Source organism: Rhinolophus ferrumequinum, chromosome 5, assembly GCF_004115265.2.
Source record: "Rhinolophus ferrumequinum isolate MPI-CBG mRhiFer1 chromosome 5, mRhiFer1_v1.p, whole genome shotgun sequence".
Lineage (NCBI taxonomy): Eukaryota > Metazoa > Chordata > Mammalia > Chiroptera > Rhinolophidae > Rhinolophus > Rhinolophus ferrumequinum.
In genome coordinates, this window is record NC_046288.1 from 7099283 (window position 1) to 7111987 (window position 12705).

At 37.2% G+C, this 12705-nt stretch overlaps 1 pseudogene; it reads left to right on the forward strand.

The window, feature by feature from the left end:
- The first annotated feature begins 503 nt into the window (after window positions 1–503).
- Window positions 504–12705, forward strand: part of LOC117022597 (protein lin-28 homolog A-like) — a 51987-nt pseudogene continuing 39785 nt past the window's right edge.

Here is a 12705-nt window from a genome sequence, read left to right on the forward strand (position 1 = left end):
GGACTCTGCTACAGGGTTAATGTTTGCTTGGCCGTGTCCAGCTGCAGATCAGCGGCATTAAGTGGTCACTTTTACACGGCTGTGCACCCTCAATGGGTGACCCCAAGTCATTGAAAGTGACAGGGTGACCCATTTTACAGGGCAAAAGTGCAGTGCTGGGCTGCCAGGATGGACATACCATGGTTGTATCATACCCCGTACAATCCACAAGCAGCTGGCATGATTGAACGCTACAACGGCCTTTTGAAGCAAGGCCTCTGGGTGTCAAAACACCCTCCCATGATGTGCAACGGGGCCTTGAATCTATGGGACATCTTGAGAATCCTGAATGAGAGACCACGGAAGGGAGGGCCCGCGCCAGTAGAAGCTCTGCTACATCGAACGGCCGCTCCAATTCAGTTACAGGTTATCACAAGTGAGACTCTGTTAAAGCCAGGCTATGGCAGAAATGGAAACATTTTGCTGCCGGCATCCACATGCTTGAAAGCAGGGGAACAGCAGCAATGGACCTGGCCTTGGTGGGTCAAAAGTCCCCACTGTCGGTGGTTGGGCCTGACAGCCCTATGGGGGCTGGTCTGACCCATGATTTGCAAGTGATGCCAGGGGTGGTGGCCAAGTGGCCATCACAAGTGACTGTGGTATACGGAGGTCCCAAAGCTGGGATGATTTTGCGGGGAACCTATGTGTTCTCGCTATGGCCTATTATAGGGTCCCCTGTTCTGCTAAACTCCGCAGGGGACGCCAAGCACTGAGATAAAGGTCTGGTACCACAAACTGGGAAAGATACCCACGCCTACTATTTCCACCCGTACGTGCCTGTAGGCTAATATGGCACAGGGCCTCTCACAGAAGCTGATTGTTGCGTATATTGTGAGGAGAGACCCTTTAGGGGTGGAGTGTAGGGACAGAGTCCCAGAGAGCAATTTCCAGGCTCACGTGGAAAGGTGCTGGCTCGGGTAGTAGATGGCCATCAGCTGTGATTAGTTGGCATCAGCTATAACTGGTTAGCCATTAGCCACTAATATAACTGCCATGGCCACTAATGTAACTGCCATGGCTACGCTGGGGGATGGGGGTTATTGGTTGGTTGGCAGAAAAGCAGACAGCAGATTGTGCATCCTGTGGAACCTGCTTCCTGTATCTCCAGCCTAGCCGCCAGTTAGAATATAGTGATATGAACCCCCTATCCATGGCTCCGTTGTTGTTCCTTTTTGGTCTCACCATATCCTGTGTTCTGGTGAGGGGAGCGGAGTCCTGCATGACAGTTCTCATTTAAAAATGGAATTAAAATTAAAAGGACAATACTTCCCTTTCACCGTTGGTTTATGATAAGTCCTCTGAAATGGAGAATTGAAATCAAATGTGTTTTCAAAATAAGTTCACCTAAATATTTAACTGACATTTTTTTCCTTTGGTTTTTGCAGTGAAGGGCACTTGTGTTTATCTAATTGTTGTTCCTTGTTTGCATGTGTATACATGTTCACATGTTTATCCATTTATTCAATAAAAGCCTTCATTTCCCTTCCTTTTCTTGATTAATTGAATTAATTGATAAAACACGAGGTCAGACAATTACATTTGCAAACTTGTTGCAACGATGTTGTTAACCTTTTTTGATATCAGAGGGATTATTCATTACGAATTTGTACCAACTGGACAAACAGTTAACCAAGTTTACTATTTAGAAGTGCTGAAAAGGCTGTGTGAAAGAGTTAGATGACCTGAACTTTTCGCCAACAATTCATGGCTCTTGCATCACAACAATGCACCAGCTCACACAGAACTGTCTGTGAGGGAGTTCTTAGCCAGTAAACAAATAACTGTATTGGAACACCCTCCTTACTCATCTGATTTGGCCCCCAATGATTTTCTTTACCTGAAGATAAAGGAAATATTGAAAGGAAGACATTTTGATGACATTCAGGACATCAAGGATAATACAACGATAGCTCTGATGGCCATTCCAGAAAAATAGTTCCAAAATTGCTTTGAAGGGTGGACTAGGTGCTTGCATCAGTGAATAGCTTCCCAAGGGGAGTACTTCAAAGGTGACTGTAGTGATATTCAGCAATGAAGTATGTAGCACTTTTTCTAGGATGAGATCAAGAACTTAATTATCAGAACTTATATCTGTGACAATGTCTTAGAGTTATGAAAGTATTTTTTTAACACATCACTACACTTTCTGTGCTCTCTTTAATTCATTCAAAATGATTAATATAAGCAGACAAATCAGCTCTAAGAAGGAGCTATTTTACTTTAAAAGTGACCATTTCTCAGGGAGATGGCCCAGTGGTTTCCTTTTTCAATTGTTGCTCTGGGTTATAGAAGCTTCTGCATTTACATCATAACTTCTCTTCAGCCAGGGGTTTCCCGGATTACCTGAGTGAGTTAAAATAAAAGTTCCGGCCTTCCAGATGTTCTGGAGCCACCATTTCTCAAAGTGTGTATATACTAATATATGTACAAAAATTAGTCATGAATAAATTAGGAAACTTTGCAAAGTTAAACCTGTTTCTTTAGTGCAGAGCTTCTCAGAATCTGTAATGCACATGTAAATTTTCAACAATGCACATGTAAACTTTCAAGTCTGTTTCAGGTAAGAAGTAATTTGAGACAGTTTTCACCACACATCCTTATCCACAATGCATTCATATAATGCAAATATCTAGCCTACAGTTCTGCCTAAGCTAAATGGGGAAATGTTTTACAAAATAATAGCCCTTCAAGGACAAAACGGGACAATTTGCAAAACCTCAGGAAGCTCAGGCAGTAGCTGGATGACCCAGGGAGGAAAGGGAGAGGCCAGAGAGAGCCTAAGTGAAGGGGTTTGGATTTTCCCCTTTTGGCTAAGCAGTTATTCAGCAGTTTCAGGATAAGAGGTCCATTAGTAGTAAAGACATGCTTCTGGAAGCCTGAATGACAGAAAATATGGTTTGACAAACTGCATTATACAAAGAAAGCAGCCAAAGGAAGCATCATCAACTGAACAATATGGTAGAGAAGGTATTGATCATTTAAATTTGTATACTTAAGAAAAAGAAACCCAACTTTTCTGGCAGTTGTATAATGTTTTATAGTGCAAATCAGAATACAAGCAAGTTAGTGGTCAGTAAAATTGAGGGTTGCTATTGGTAAGGAATTTCATGCTGTTGATGTAAGAAACTTCCAAACCTGTAGAGAATTTTAATGAGTTTATTTGAACTAAACTGATAATGATTTCCAGGAAGCAAAATCTCAATGGACTGAGAATGGCAGTTTTGCAGCTTGTTTTATACATTAGAATCAAAGTGAAGTAGGACTATTTTTCTGTGAGTCCCCAAATGATGTCAATGGTGTTGGATCTGCCGGCAGTTTCTGGGTGTGGGCCGGGATCGTGTCTTGTGAAGCCAAAGAATGGACACACGGACCAGGGAGAGGCAAAAAGTTGTAAAGGAAGATAGTTTGTTAGAGGCAGGAGAAGAGGTTGCAGCTCCCAAGCGAGTAATGATTGACCTATGTCAAGGGAGCTACAGGCCTAGGATGTGACTACCCACCATGACTCGCTTTTAATTAGGAATTTTTATGTTCAGACCATCCTATGTGGTTAATTTCAGTCTCTGAGTTTGTAGGGTCTGCCATGCTGGTCTTCCCTGCGGTTGTCAGGTTTAGTATTCATCTGCAATTCTTTAGCCATATATTAAAAGAGAAAACAGACTACGGCTAATATCACATCACATTTATTGCATAGCAATGTGATCAATAGGAATCAAGATTTCCAGGTATGTGTCTTGTTGATGATTGCCCGTCTAACCGGTGTGAGGTGATATCTCATTGTGGATTTTATTTGCATTTCTCTGATGATTAGTGATGTTGAGCATTTTTTCATATGTCTATTGGCCATTTGTGTGTCCTCTTTGGAGAAATGTCCATTCAGGTCCTCTGACCATTTTTTAATTGGATTGTTTGCTTTTTTATTGTTGAGTTGTATGAGTTCCTTATATATTTTGGATATTAGCCCCTTATCAGAGGGGTGGTTTGCAAAAATCATCTCCCATTTGGTTAGTTGCCTCTTTATTTTGTTGATGGTTTCTTTTGCTGTGCACAAGCTTTTTAGTTTGATATAGTCCCATCCATTTATTTTAGCTTTTATTTCCCTTGCCTTTGGAGTCAAATTCATGAAATCCTCTTTGAATCCAAGGTCCATAAATTTAGTACCTATGTTTTCTTCTGTGAAGTTTATTGTTTCAGGTCTTATGTCTTGGTTTCTGATCCATTTTTAATTACTTTTGGTACATGGTGACAGACAACAGTCTAGTTTCATTCTTTTGCAAATGGCTTTCCAATTCTCCCAACAATATTTATTGAAGAGGCTGTCTTTTCTCCAAATAATAAGTGTTAGAGAGACTGTGGAGAAAAAGTAACCCTCATACACTGTTGGTAGGAATGCAGATTGGTGCAACTGCTATGGAAGGCAATGGGGAGGTTCCTCAAAAAAGTAAGAATAAAATTACTATATGATGACCCAGGAAAACCCTCTCCTGGGTTTCTACCCCAAAAATCTGAACACATTTATCCATAAAGCTATATGTGCTCCAATGTTCATTGCAGCTTTATTTACGAGGGCCAAGACATGGAAACAACCAAAGTGTCCTTCGATAGATAATTAGATAAAGAAGATGTGATATACATACACAATAGAATACTATTCTGCCATAAGAAAAGATGAAATAGTGCCATTTGTGACAATATTGATGGATCTTGATATTATTATGCTAAACAAAATAAGTCAGACAGAAAAAGCAGAGAACCATGTGATTTCACTGATATGTGATATAAAGAACTAAAACAACAAAAGAATGAGACAAACAAATGAAGAAACAAAAACTCATAGACACAGACAATAGTTTAGTGGTTATCAGAGGGAAGAGGGGAGGGGTGGTAGAAGAAAGTAAAGGGATCAAATATATGGTGATGGAAAGATAACTGACTCTGGGTGGTGAACACACAATGTGATATATAGATGATGTATTACAGAATTGTACACCTGAAATCTATGTAACTTTACTAACAATTTTTACCCCAATAAACTTTAATTTAAAAAAAAGAAAAAGATTTCCAGGTATACATGAATTTACCTCTCAGCATGCCATTAGTTTTAGAACTTTTCCTAACGTATAATTAGAGATTAGACAATAATCATTAGGTAGAAATTCTGGATCCTGGAATTCTTACTAAAAAGGAACCAATTTCATTACTAGTCTCCTGAAGTTCAAATCACAGGTAACACCTTTCTCTTCTACTAAACAATTAGGAATTATTACCAATTTCATAGCTTAATTTTATTGACAAATTTCTGGAATGTTTCCTCGTAAAGGAATTTGATAAAATTATTTTATTAAAATATTTGTTCTTAACAATATATTTTAACTTGGTATCTCGGAATCAAAGTTAAACAATAAAACAGAAGCTACAATATCTTTTTTAAATTAACTTTATTGAGGCAACATTGGTTAGTAAAATGATATAGGTTTCAAGTGCACATTTCTATGATATATCACCTACATATTGCATTCTGCGTTTATCACCCAGAATCAGTTCTCCTTCCATCACCATATATTTGACCCCTTTTTCCCTCTTCTTCTACACCCTTCCCCCTTACCCTCTGGGAATCACTGAAATGTTGTCTGTGTCTATGAGTTTTTGCTTCTTTGTTTGTTTGTCTTGTTTCTTCGTTGCTTTCAGTTTTATATCCCACATATGAGTGAATTCATATGGTTCTTGATTTTTGCTGTCTGAATTATTTCATTTAGCATGATAATCTCAAGATCCATTCATGTTGCCACAAATGGCAGTATTTCATCTTTTCTTATGGCTGAGTAATATTCTATTGTGTACACTGTATGTACCATATCTTCTTTATCCAATCATCTATCAAAGAACACTTTGGTTGTTTCCATGTCTTGACCATCATAAATAATGAATGCTGCAATGAGCATAGGGGTACATATATCTTTACGGATAAATGTTTTTAGTTTTTTTATATAGATACCCAGGAGAAGGATTTCTGAGTCATATGGTAATTCTATTCTTAATTTTTTCAGGAACCTCCATACTGTTTTTTTATAGTGACTGTACCAGTTTACATTCCCACCAGCAGTGTATGTGGGCTTCTTTTTCTCTGTAGCCTCTCCAACACTTGTTATTATTTGTCTTCTTGATGATAACCATTCTAACAGGTGTGAGGTGATATCTTATTGTGGTTTTGGTTTGCATTTCCCTAATAACTAGTGAAGTTGAGCATTTTTTGGCCACATATCTGTTGGCCATTTGCATGTCTTCTTGGGAGAAGTGTTTGTTCAGGTCCTCTGCCCATTTTTTAATTTGATTGTTTCTTTTTTTGTTGTTGAGTTGTATGGGTTGTTTATATACTTTGGATATTAGCCTCTTATCGGAGGTATTGTTTGCAAACATCTTCTATTCGATTGTTTGCTTCTTTGTCTTGTTGAAGGTTTCTTTTGCTATGCAGAAGCTTTTTAGTTTGATATAGTTCCACTTATCTATTTTACTTTATACTTCCCCTGATTATGAGGTCAAATTCATAAAATCCTCTCTGAACCGAAGGTCCATAAGTTTAGGTTCCATAACCTATCCATAACCCATAAGCATAGGTTCCATAACTTATGCTTTCTTTTCTGCAATTAATTGTTTCAGGTCTTATTTAGGTCTTTGATACATTTTGAGTTAATTTTGGTATATGGTGACAGATAGCAGTCTAGTTTCATTCTTTTGCACGGGCTTTCTAATTTTCCCAGCACCATTGATTGAAGAGACTCTTTTCTCCATTGTATGTTTTGGCTCCTTTGTCAAAATTTTTCTGCCCGTATATATGTGGGTTTATTTTGGGTTCTCAATTCTGTTCCATTGGTCTATATGTACATATGTCTGTTTTTATGCCAATACCATGCTATTTTGATTATTGTCACTTTGTAGTACAAATTGAAGTCCGGGAGTGTGTACCTCCAGCATTGTTCTTTTTTCTTAGGATTACTTTGGCTATTAATGGTCTTTTGTGATTCCATGCAAATATGTTAATTCTATGTTCTATTTCTTGAAATAATGCCAGTGGGATTTTGACTTGGATTTCATTAAATCTGTATATTGCTTTGGGTAATATGGTCATTTTAACTATGTTGATTAATCCAATAACAGAATATCCATGAACACGGAATATCTTTCCATTTCTTTGAGTCTTCTTCAATTTCTTTTAATAATGTCTTATAGTTTTCAGTGTACAGGTTTTTCACATTTTTAAGCCACAATATCTTTTAACGAGTGGAAAGGACATGGGTGATTGATATTTTTATGTTGCTTAATACATATAGCAAATTCTCATGTTTTTTACTGCTTAGCAATCAACTGTTTAAATAAAGGTAGTTTTATATTTTTAAAAATTGATATGAAAAAGAAACTCAAAAAGAGATTATATTTAATGTCAAGGAAGACACTATCTGTTATCACCTGTTATTGGACTACAGAACTATGAAAAACAAAAGAAAAATAATTTAGGTGCTATGACAGACTACTGTAGAACATATGGGAGGCGCCAAAAGGGAGGCATTCCCTCAATTCTACTGAGGGAGCAGAGACCAAGGCCAGGAAAACATTCATCACAAAGAAACATTCCAGATAATGCTTGAAAGGAGAACTATTCCTCTATAGGAAAGAGAAAGAGAGCATTCCCAGCAGACAAAACATCATGAGCAAAGGTATGGGACTGGGTAGCATAATTACTGGCTTGGTGGGGCTGGATAAAAAGGGAGAAACTGCACAGAGAAAAGACAGAGATGTTAAATTACAAATGGTCTTGATTTCATATGGATATGAAGATTAAACTTGTTCTCAGCACCATTGATTGAAGAGACTCTTTTCTCCATTGTATGTTTTGGCAAAGAAAAATCATTGAAATCGTTTAAGGCAATAAAATGATCAGATTTTCTTTTTAGAACACAAACAATGGCAGCAGTTTCCGAGATTTTTTTGGAGTTAGGACCGGGAGAAACAGATAACAGATTATTGCAATGATTAGAGAAGTGAAGTTGAGGAGCTGCAAGCCTGCAGCAACGAGGACAGCAAGACAGGCCTTGAAGGAATCGGTTCGCAAACTGAATGTGTACAGTAATGGAGTGGGAGAAGTCAATCATTATGTTATAATAACTAGTATGCTTTTGTACCTTTTCTTTCTGACTTAGTAAAACAAGGAATAGTGGAAGAAGACTAGGTTCTTGGGGAAAAGAAGGCTGATTATTCATGTAAGATGTTATTAATAAACGTTTACAACATGTGCACTCTGATTTGTTCTGAAGATACAAAAGATAAATTAAAGAAGGTTCTGGTTCTCAAGAGACTCATATTGAATATGCCCAGTAACACTTTGGATATATTTGTGTAGGTCTTGGAGCAGTGATTTCAGCATATTTGTGGTATCAGAGTCCATATGAGTTAGATAAAGTCACTCATGGGAAACCTGGAGACTGGGAAGAGGACAGGAACAAGAAAAGAAGCCTGTGGAACTACAACATTCAGTGCCCACACAGGAAAACATAGGAGAAGAGTCAGAGATCAGCAACCACAGGAGAGTGCAATCAGGAGCAACACAGAAAGAAGGTTCAGATGAGTAGTCTCCTATACCTGAGAGTGTTCTAGAAAACTAAAACAAGATGGGTCCAGTGGGTATGCATTGAGGATGTTAGTCTATAACTTTAGTGAGAGCAGCCTCAGGGAATGTGTGGAGTGAGGTTATAGTATACAGAATGCATGAGAGACTAGAAAGTGCAGCTCATGAGTATAGACTATTGAGTTGAACTCTCTGACTCTCATGGTACTTTACATGGAATATTCTGGAAGGGATGCAGTCACTTTATTTCTACTGGGAAAACAAACATACAAACAAACAAAAACCTTCCCTCAAATATGTGACCTAAATAAGCTTTGAGACTAATATATAGAAACAAAAAATTATTTTGCCAATATTGTGTGGCCTACCCCTGTAGTTATTTTATTATAAAACTATTTTTTAAATGTTTCTTGGATGAAGAGATGAACATGATAAATAGAATACCATAAGTCACAAAAAGGTGCATTTTTAAAAACAAATTTAGGCCCAATATAAATACAGAGCACTATTATGGACAAGTTCTCTGATTCTTAAGTATATAATGACGAGTCAATTTATATTACTATATATTAGGCTGGTGCAAAAGTAATTGCAGTTTTTGCAATTATTTTTAACCTTTTAAACCACAGTTACTTTTGCACAGCCTAATAGTCTTTTTCTAGTGTGATAAATACTCTCATTTGACCAATAAAAGCTAATTAAATAGTATGATAGCTATTTAGGGTCTCATGGAATAAGCATCAAGACATTAGGATATTCTTATATTTTTAGTTTAAATAGACATCTGTGGGATTGCAGTGTGTGCCACAGAAACACATTTACGAATGACCTGGATCACTGCCAGATTGTGGCTAAATACATTATTAACTGGAGTGCATTCCCAGACAATTTCTCTTTCTTGTGTGAAATGCAGTGAACATAGGTATCCCTACCGTCAGGTGATGCATGAATGTATACATTTCCAACTCTTGATTTTGCTTTCTGAATATCATTCTTTGTTAAAAAGAACCAGAGTTCCTCAGAGAAATGGATGATCCAAGGGATATACAAGACGAGTCTATAATATCTTCTTCTGCCTGAAAATGAAGATGTGCTCCAAGAATGCTGGGGATATGTCTAAAGAATACACAAGCCAACTTGATGAGGCTCTTATTAGACAAATCTGGAATGATTGAATATCAAGATAAATAATAGCAACAGATTATAACCTGGTAAATAAAATAGTAATCCATAAATTCATACTAATATGAAATACAGTTATACCCCAGCCATATTGTGGGTTTGGTTCCTGACCAGCACAATTAAGCAAGTGTCTCAATAAAGGGAGTTGTAATCCTTTTGCTTATGGAGGGTCTTGCCTTCAATTTGTTAAAAACACAACATCTGTGAAGCATAATAAAGCAAGGCACAATAAAACCTGTTATGCCTATAAATGATAAAATAAGCAGGGAAAAGAGAAAGCTTTTCCTCAGAGAATAATGCCAACTAACAAACATAAAATGAATAGTGAAATTGGAAGATCATAATTTGGCAACCATAAGAGTAGTAATTGATTCTAGTAAGATATACATGTGGTCTTAAAGTATGCATCCACAAAATGCTTATTGAATGAAAAGGGAAAGTGTAGTGAGGACATCAGGGAGGCAACATTTCATCAAGGAATTGAAGTCAACATCACTTGTAATAGGACAAAGCTAAATTGTTCATTACCTGCATATAATGAAAAGACGACATCACTTCTGTAATATTTCTGCCAAAGTGCATAGCCTGAATCTACTCATGAGGAAACCCAAGACAGATCAATTTTGGGGGACATTCTGTAAGGTATATGGTCTGTAATCTTCAAGTGTTATGAATATGAAAATCAAGAAAAAATTGAGAAACTGTTCCACATAGAAAGATGGAGAAGACATGACCTGTAGGTACATAGAATAAACAATTCTGAGTGGGAATCCTTTGCAATTAAGGATGGGGTTGGGAAATTAGATGAAATTTGGAAAAGGTTTAGCTTGGAGGTTACTGAAGGATTCATGTTTACGTCCTGATTTTGATGGCTAAGTTGTGGCGAGGAGGGAAAGTATTATTTGTGGAAATTGAGCACAGTGCAACATCCTGTCTGCAACCTGATCTTGGATGATTCAAGAAAAAAAGTTAAACTATTATTGCAGCTTTTCCATAAATTTGAATTATTTGAAAATATTGAAAAAATAATCCCATGTGTGTTGTGCAGAGGCAGTGTTTTAGGGAGTGAGTGAGGGTGGAATGAAGCAGAGAAATAAAGCAGAATAATCATAAAGTGATATATGTTGAAGCTGTGCGATAAGTACATGGCGATTCATTACATATTTTATTTATTTTTGTGTATGTTTTTATAACCACGGGCAATTTGTTAGATCTTTCCAAGCCACAGCACAATGGGACAAATGCTAATTAAACGGAGTCAAAGAGTCTGATGTTTTTAGTTCTGTAGTATACTTATGATTGATTTTGGTTAATAGGCTTACTATACTTAATAACTTGGTGGCTTCTTGCTATGTTATATGAGATAGACATAGAAGATACAGGCCACTGGCCAGGATATAGGAAAACTGTGCTCTGTTCTGGGACCAGCCAGAGTATACTTTGCTTGGAGCCAGAGCTGTGCGCTATGGAAATTGCTCAATTCTCACCATCTCTATTACTATTACTACTCTCGTCCAAGCCACCATCACTTTTACTTGAATTATTGTAATTGCTTTCTCAAATTCCTTGTTGTGATTCCCCCCACAATTTGCCTCACTCTCCATAGTATGCTTTCAATATAGTTGGCAGTAGAATCAACTTAGAACAGAGATGAGACTCCTTTGTTCAAAACACTCTATTGGCTCCCCTTTTACCCAGACTGAAAAGATGTTCCTACATGACCTCCAACACTACACACACACACAGGTAACTTTCTGATGGTATCTCTTAATATACTCATTCCTATTGTTTTCTCCAGCTACGCTGGCCTTTCTACTCTTTAATATACAAGGCAGGCTTCTGCCTTCTAGCCTTTACCCTTGTTATTCTCTTTGCCTGAAACCCTTTTCCATCTGACATTCTTATGGCTCATTTCATTTTCTTTAGGTAATGATGTAAATATTTCATTCCCAAACTACCCTATTTGAATTTGTCCCTATTCCCTTTTTTGGTTATTTATGTAACTATAGCAATTATTATGATGTAAATGATATATATTTTACTTCTTTGTTATCTTTATTCTTCTGTTAAGAAACGTCCTTTAGTATAAGCTACATGGAGTCAGTGTTTGTTTCTCTTTAGATATTTAGAGCAGTTTCATGAATGATACTCTGGATTCTGAGATTTGAAATACATTTGAGAAATCAATATAAAGGATATGTCATAAATGTAAAACACTGATAAAGCTGTTTATATCATGGGTATTATGAAATAATCACACCAGAGGACAGTTATGAAATGCCTTACTTCTGTATTGAAAATTTTGCACTTTCATTTTCTCTGAATTCCCACCCTTACCCTGGACCAAGCAAACCAAATACATATGCTCATCCTCACACGCTTCTATTGTCCTTACTATATATTTTCTTTGTAGTTATAATCTCATATGTAATATTTGCTTTTTATGCCTGTTTCTAAGTTAGACAACATGGTCCTTGAAGCCGTGTACCACATTTTTTCATTCTTTTATCCTTAGCAATTTTCATGATAGTTGGCAGTGCTAGACTGAGTTTATTAACATTTTCCATTAACCCATTGTTGCTGTGAATTATTGGTAATAACTATATTGTGTATTATGGGTATTACCAACCTTGTTATTGATGAGAAAATGTGCGTTCAAATGAACAACCAAGAGGCACCAGGCCCCAGGGCCAGAACAAGGTGCTAGGTTTTGTGGTTTCCAGCCTTGACTTGCTTTAGGAGCAACATTGGCCATTCTGGAAAGAACAATCAGGGGAACACGAGGTGATTCAGGAATGGCCTGTAACATGGAGGAGGAAGGTCTGAGGCTGCTCTGAATGGCCCTTCATTGCCATGATAATGCCAAA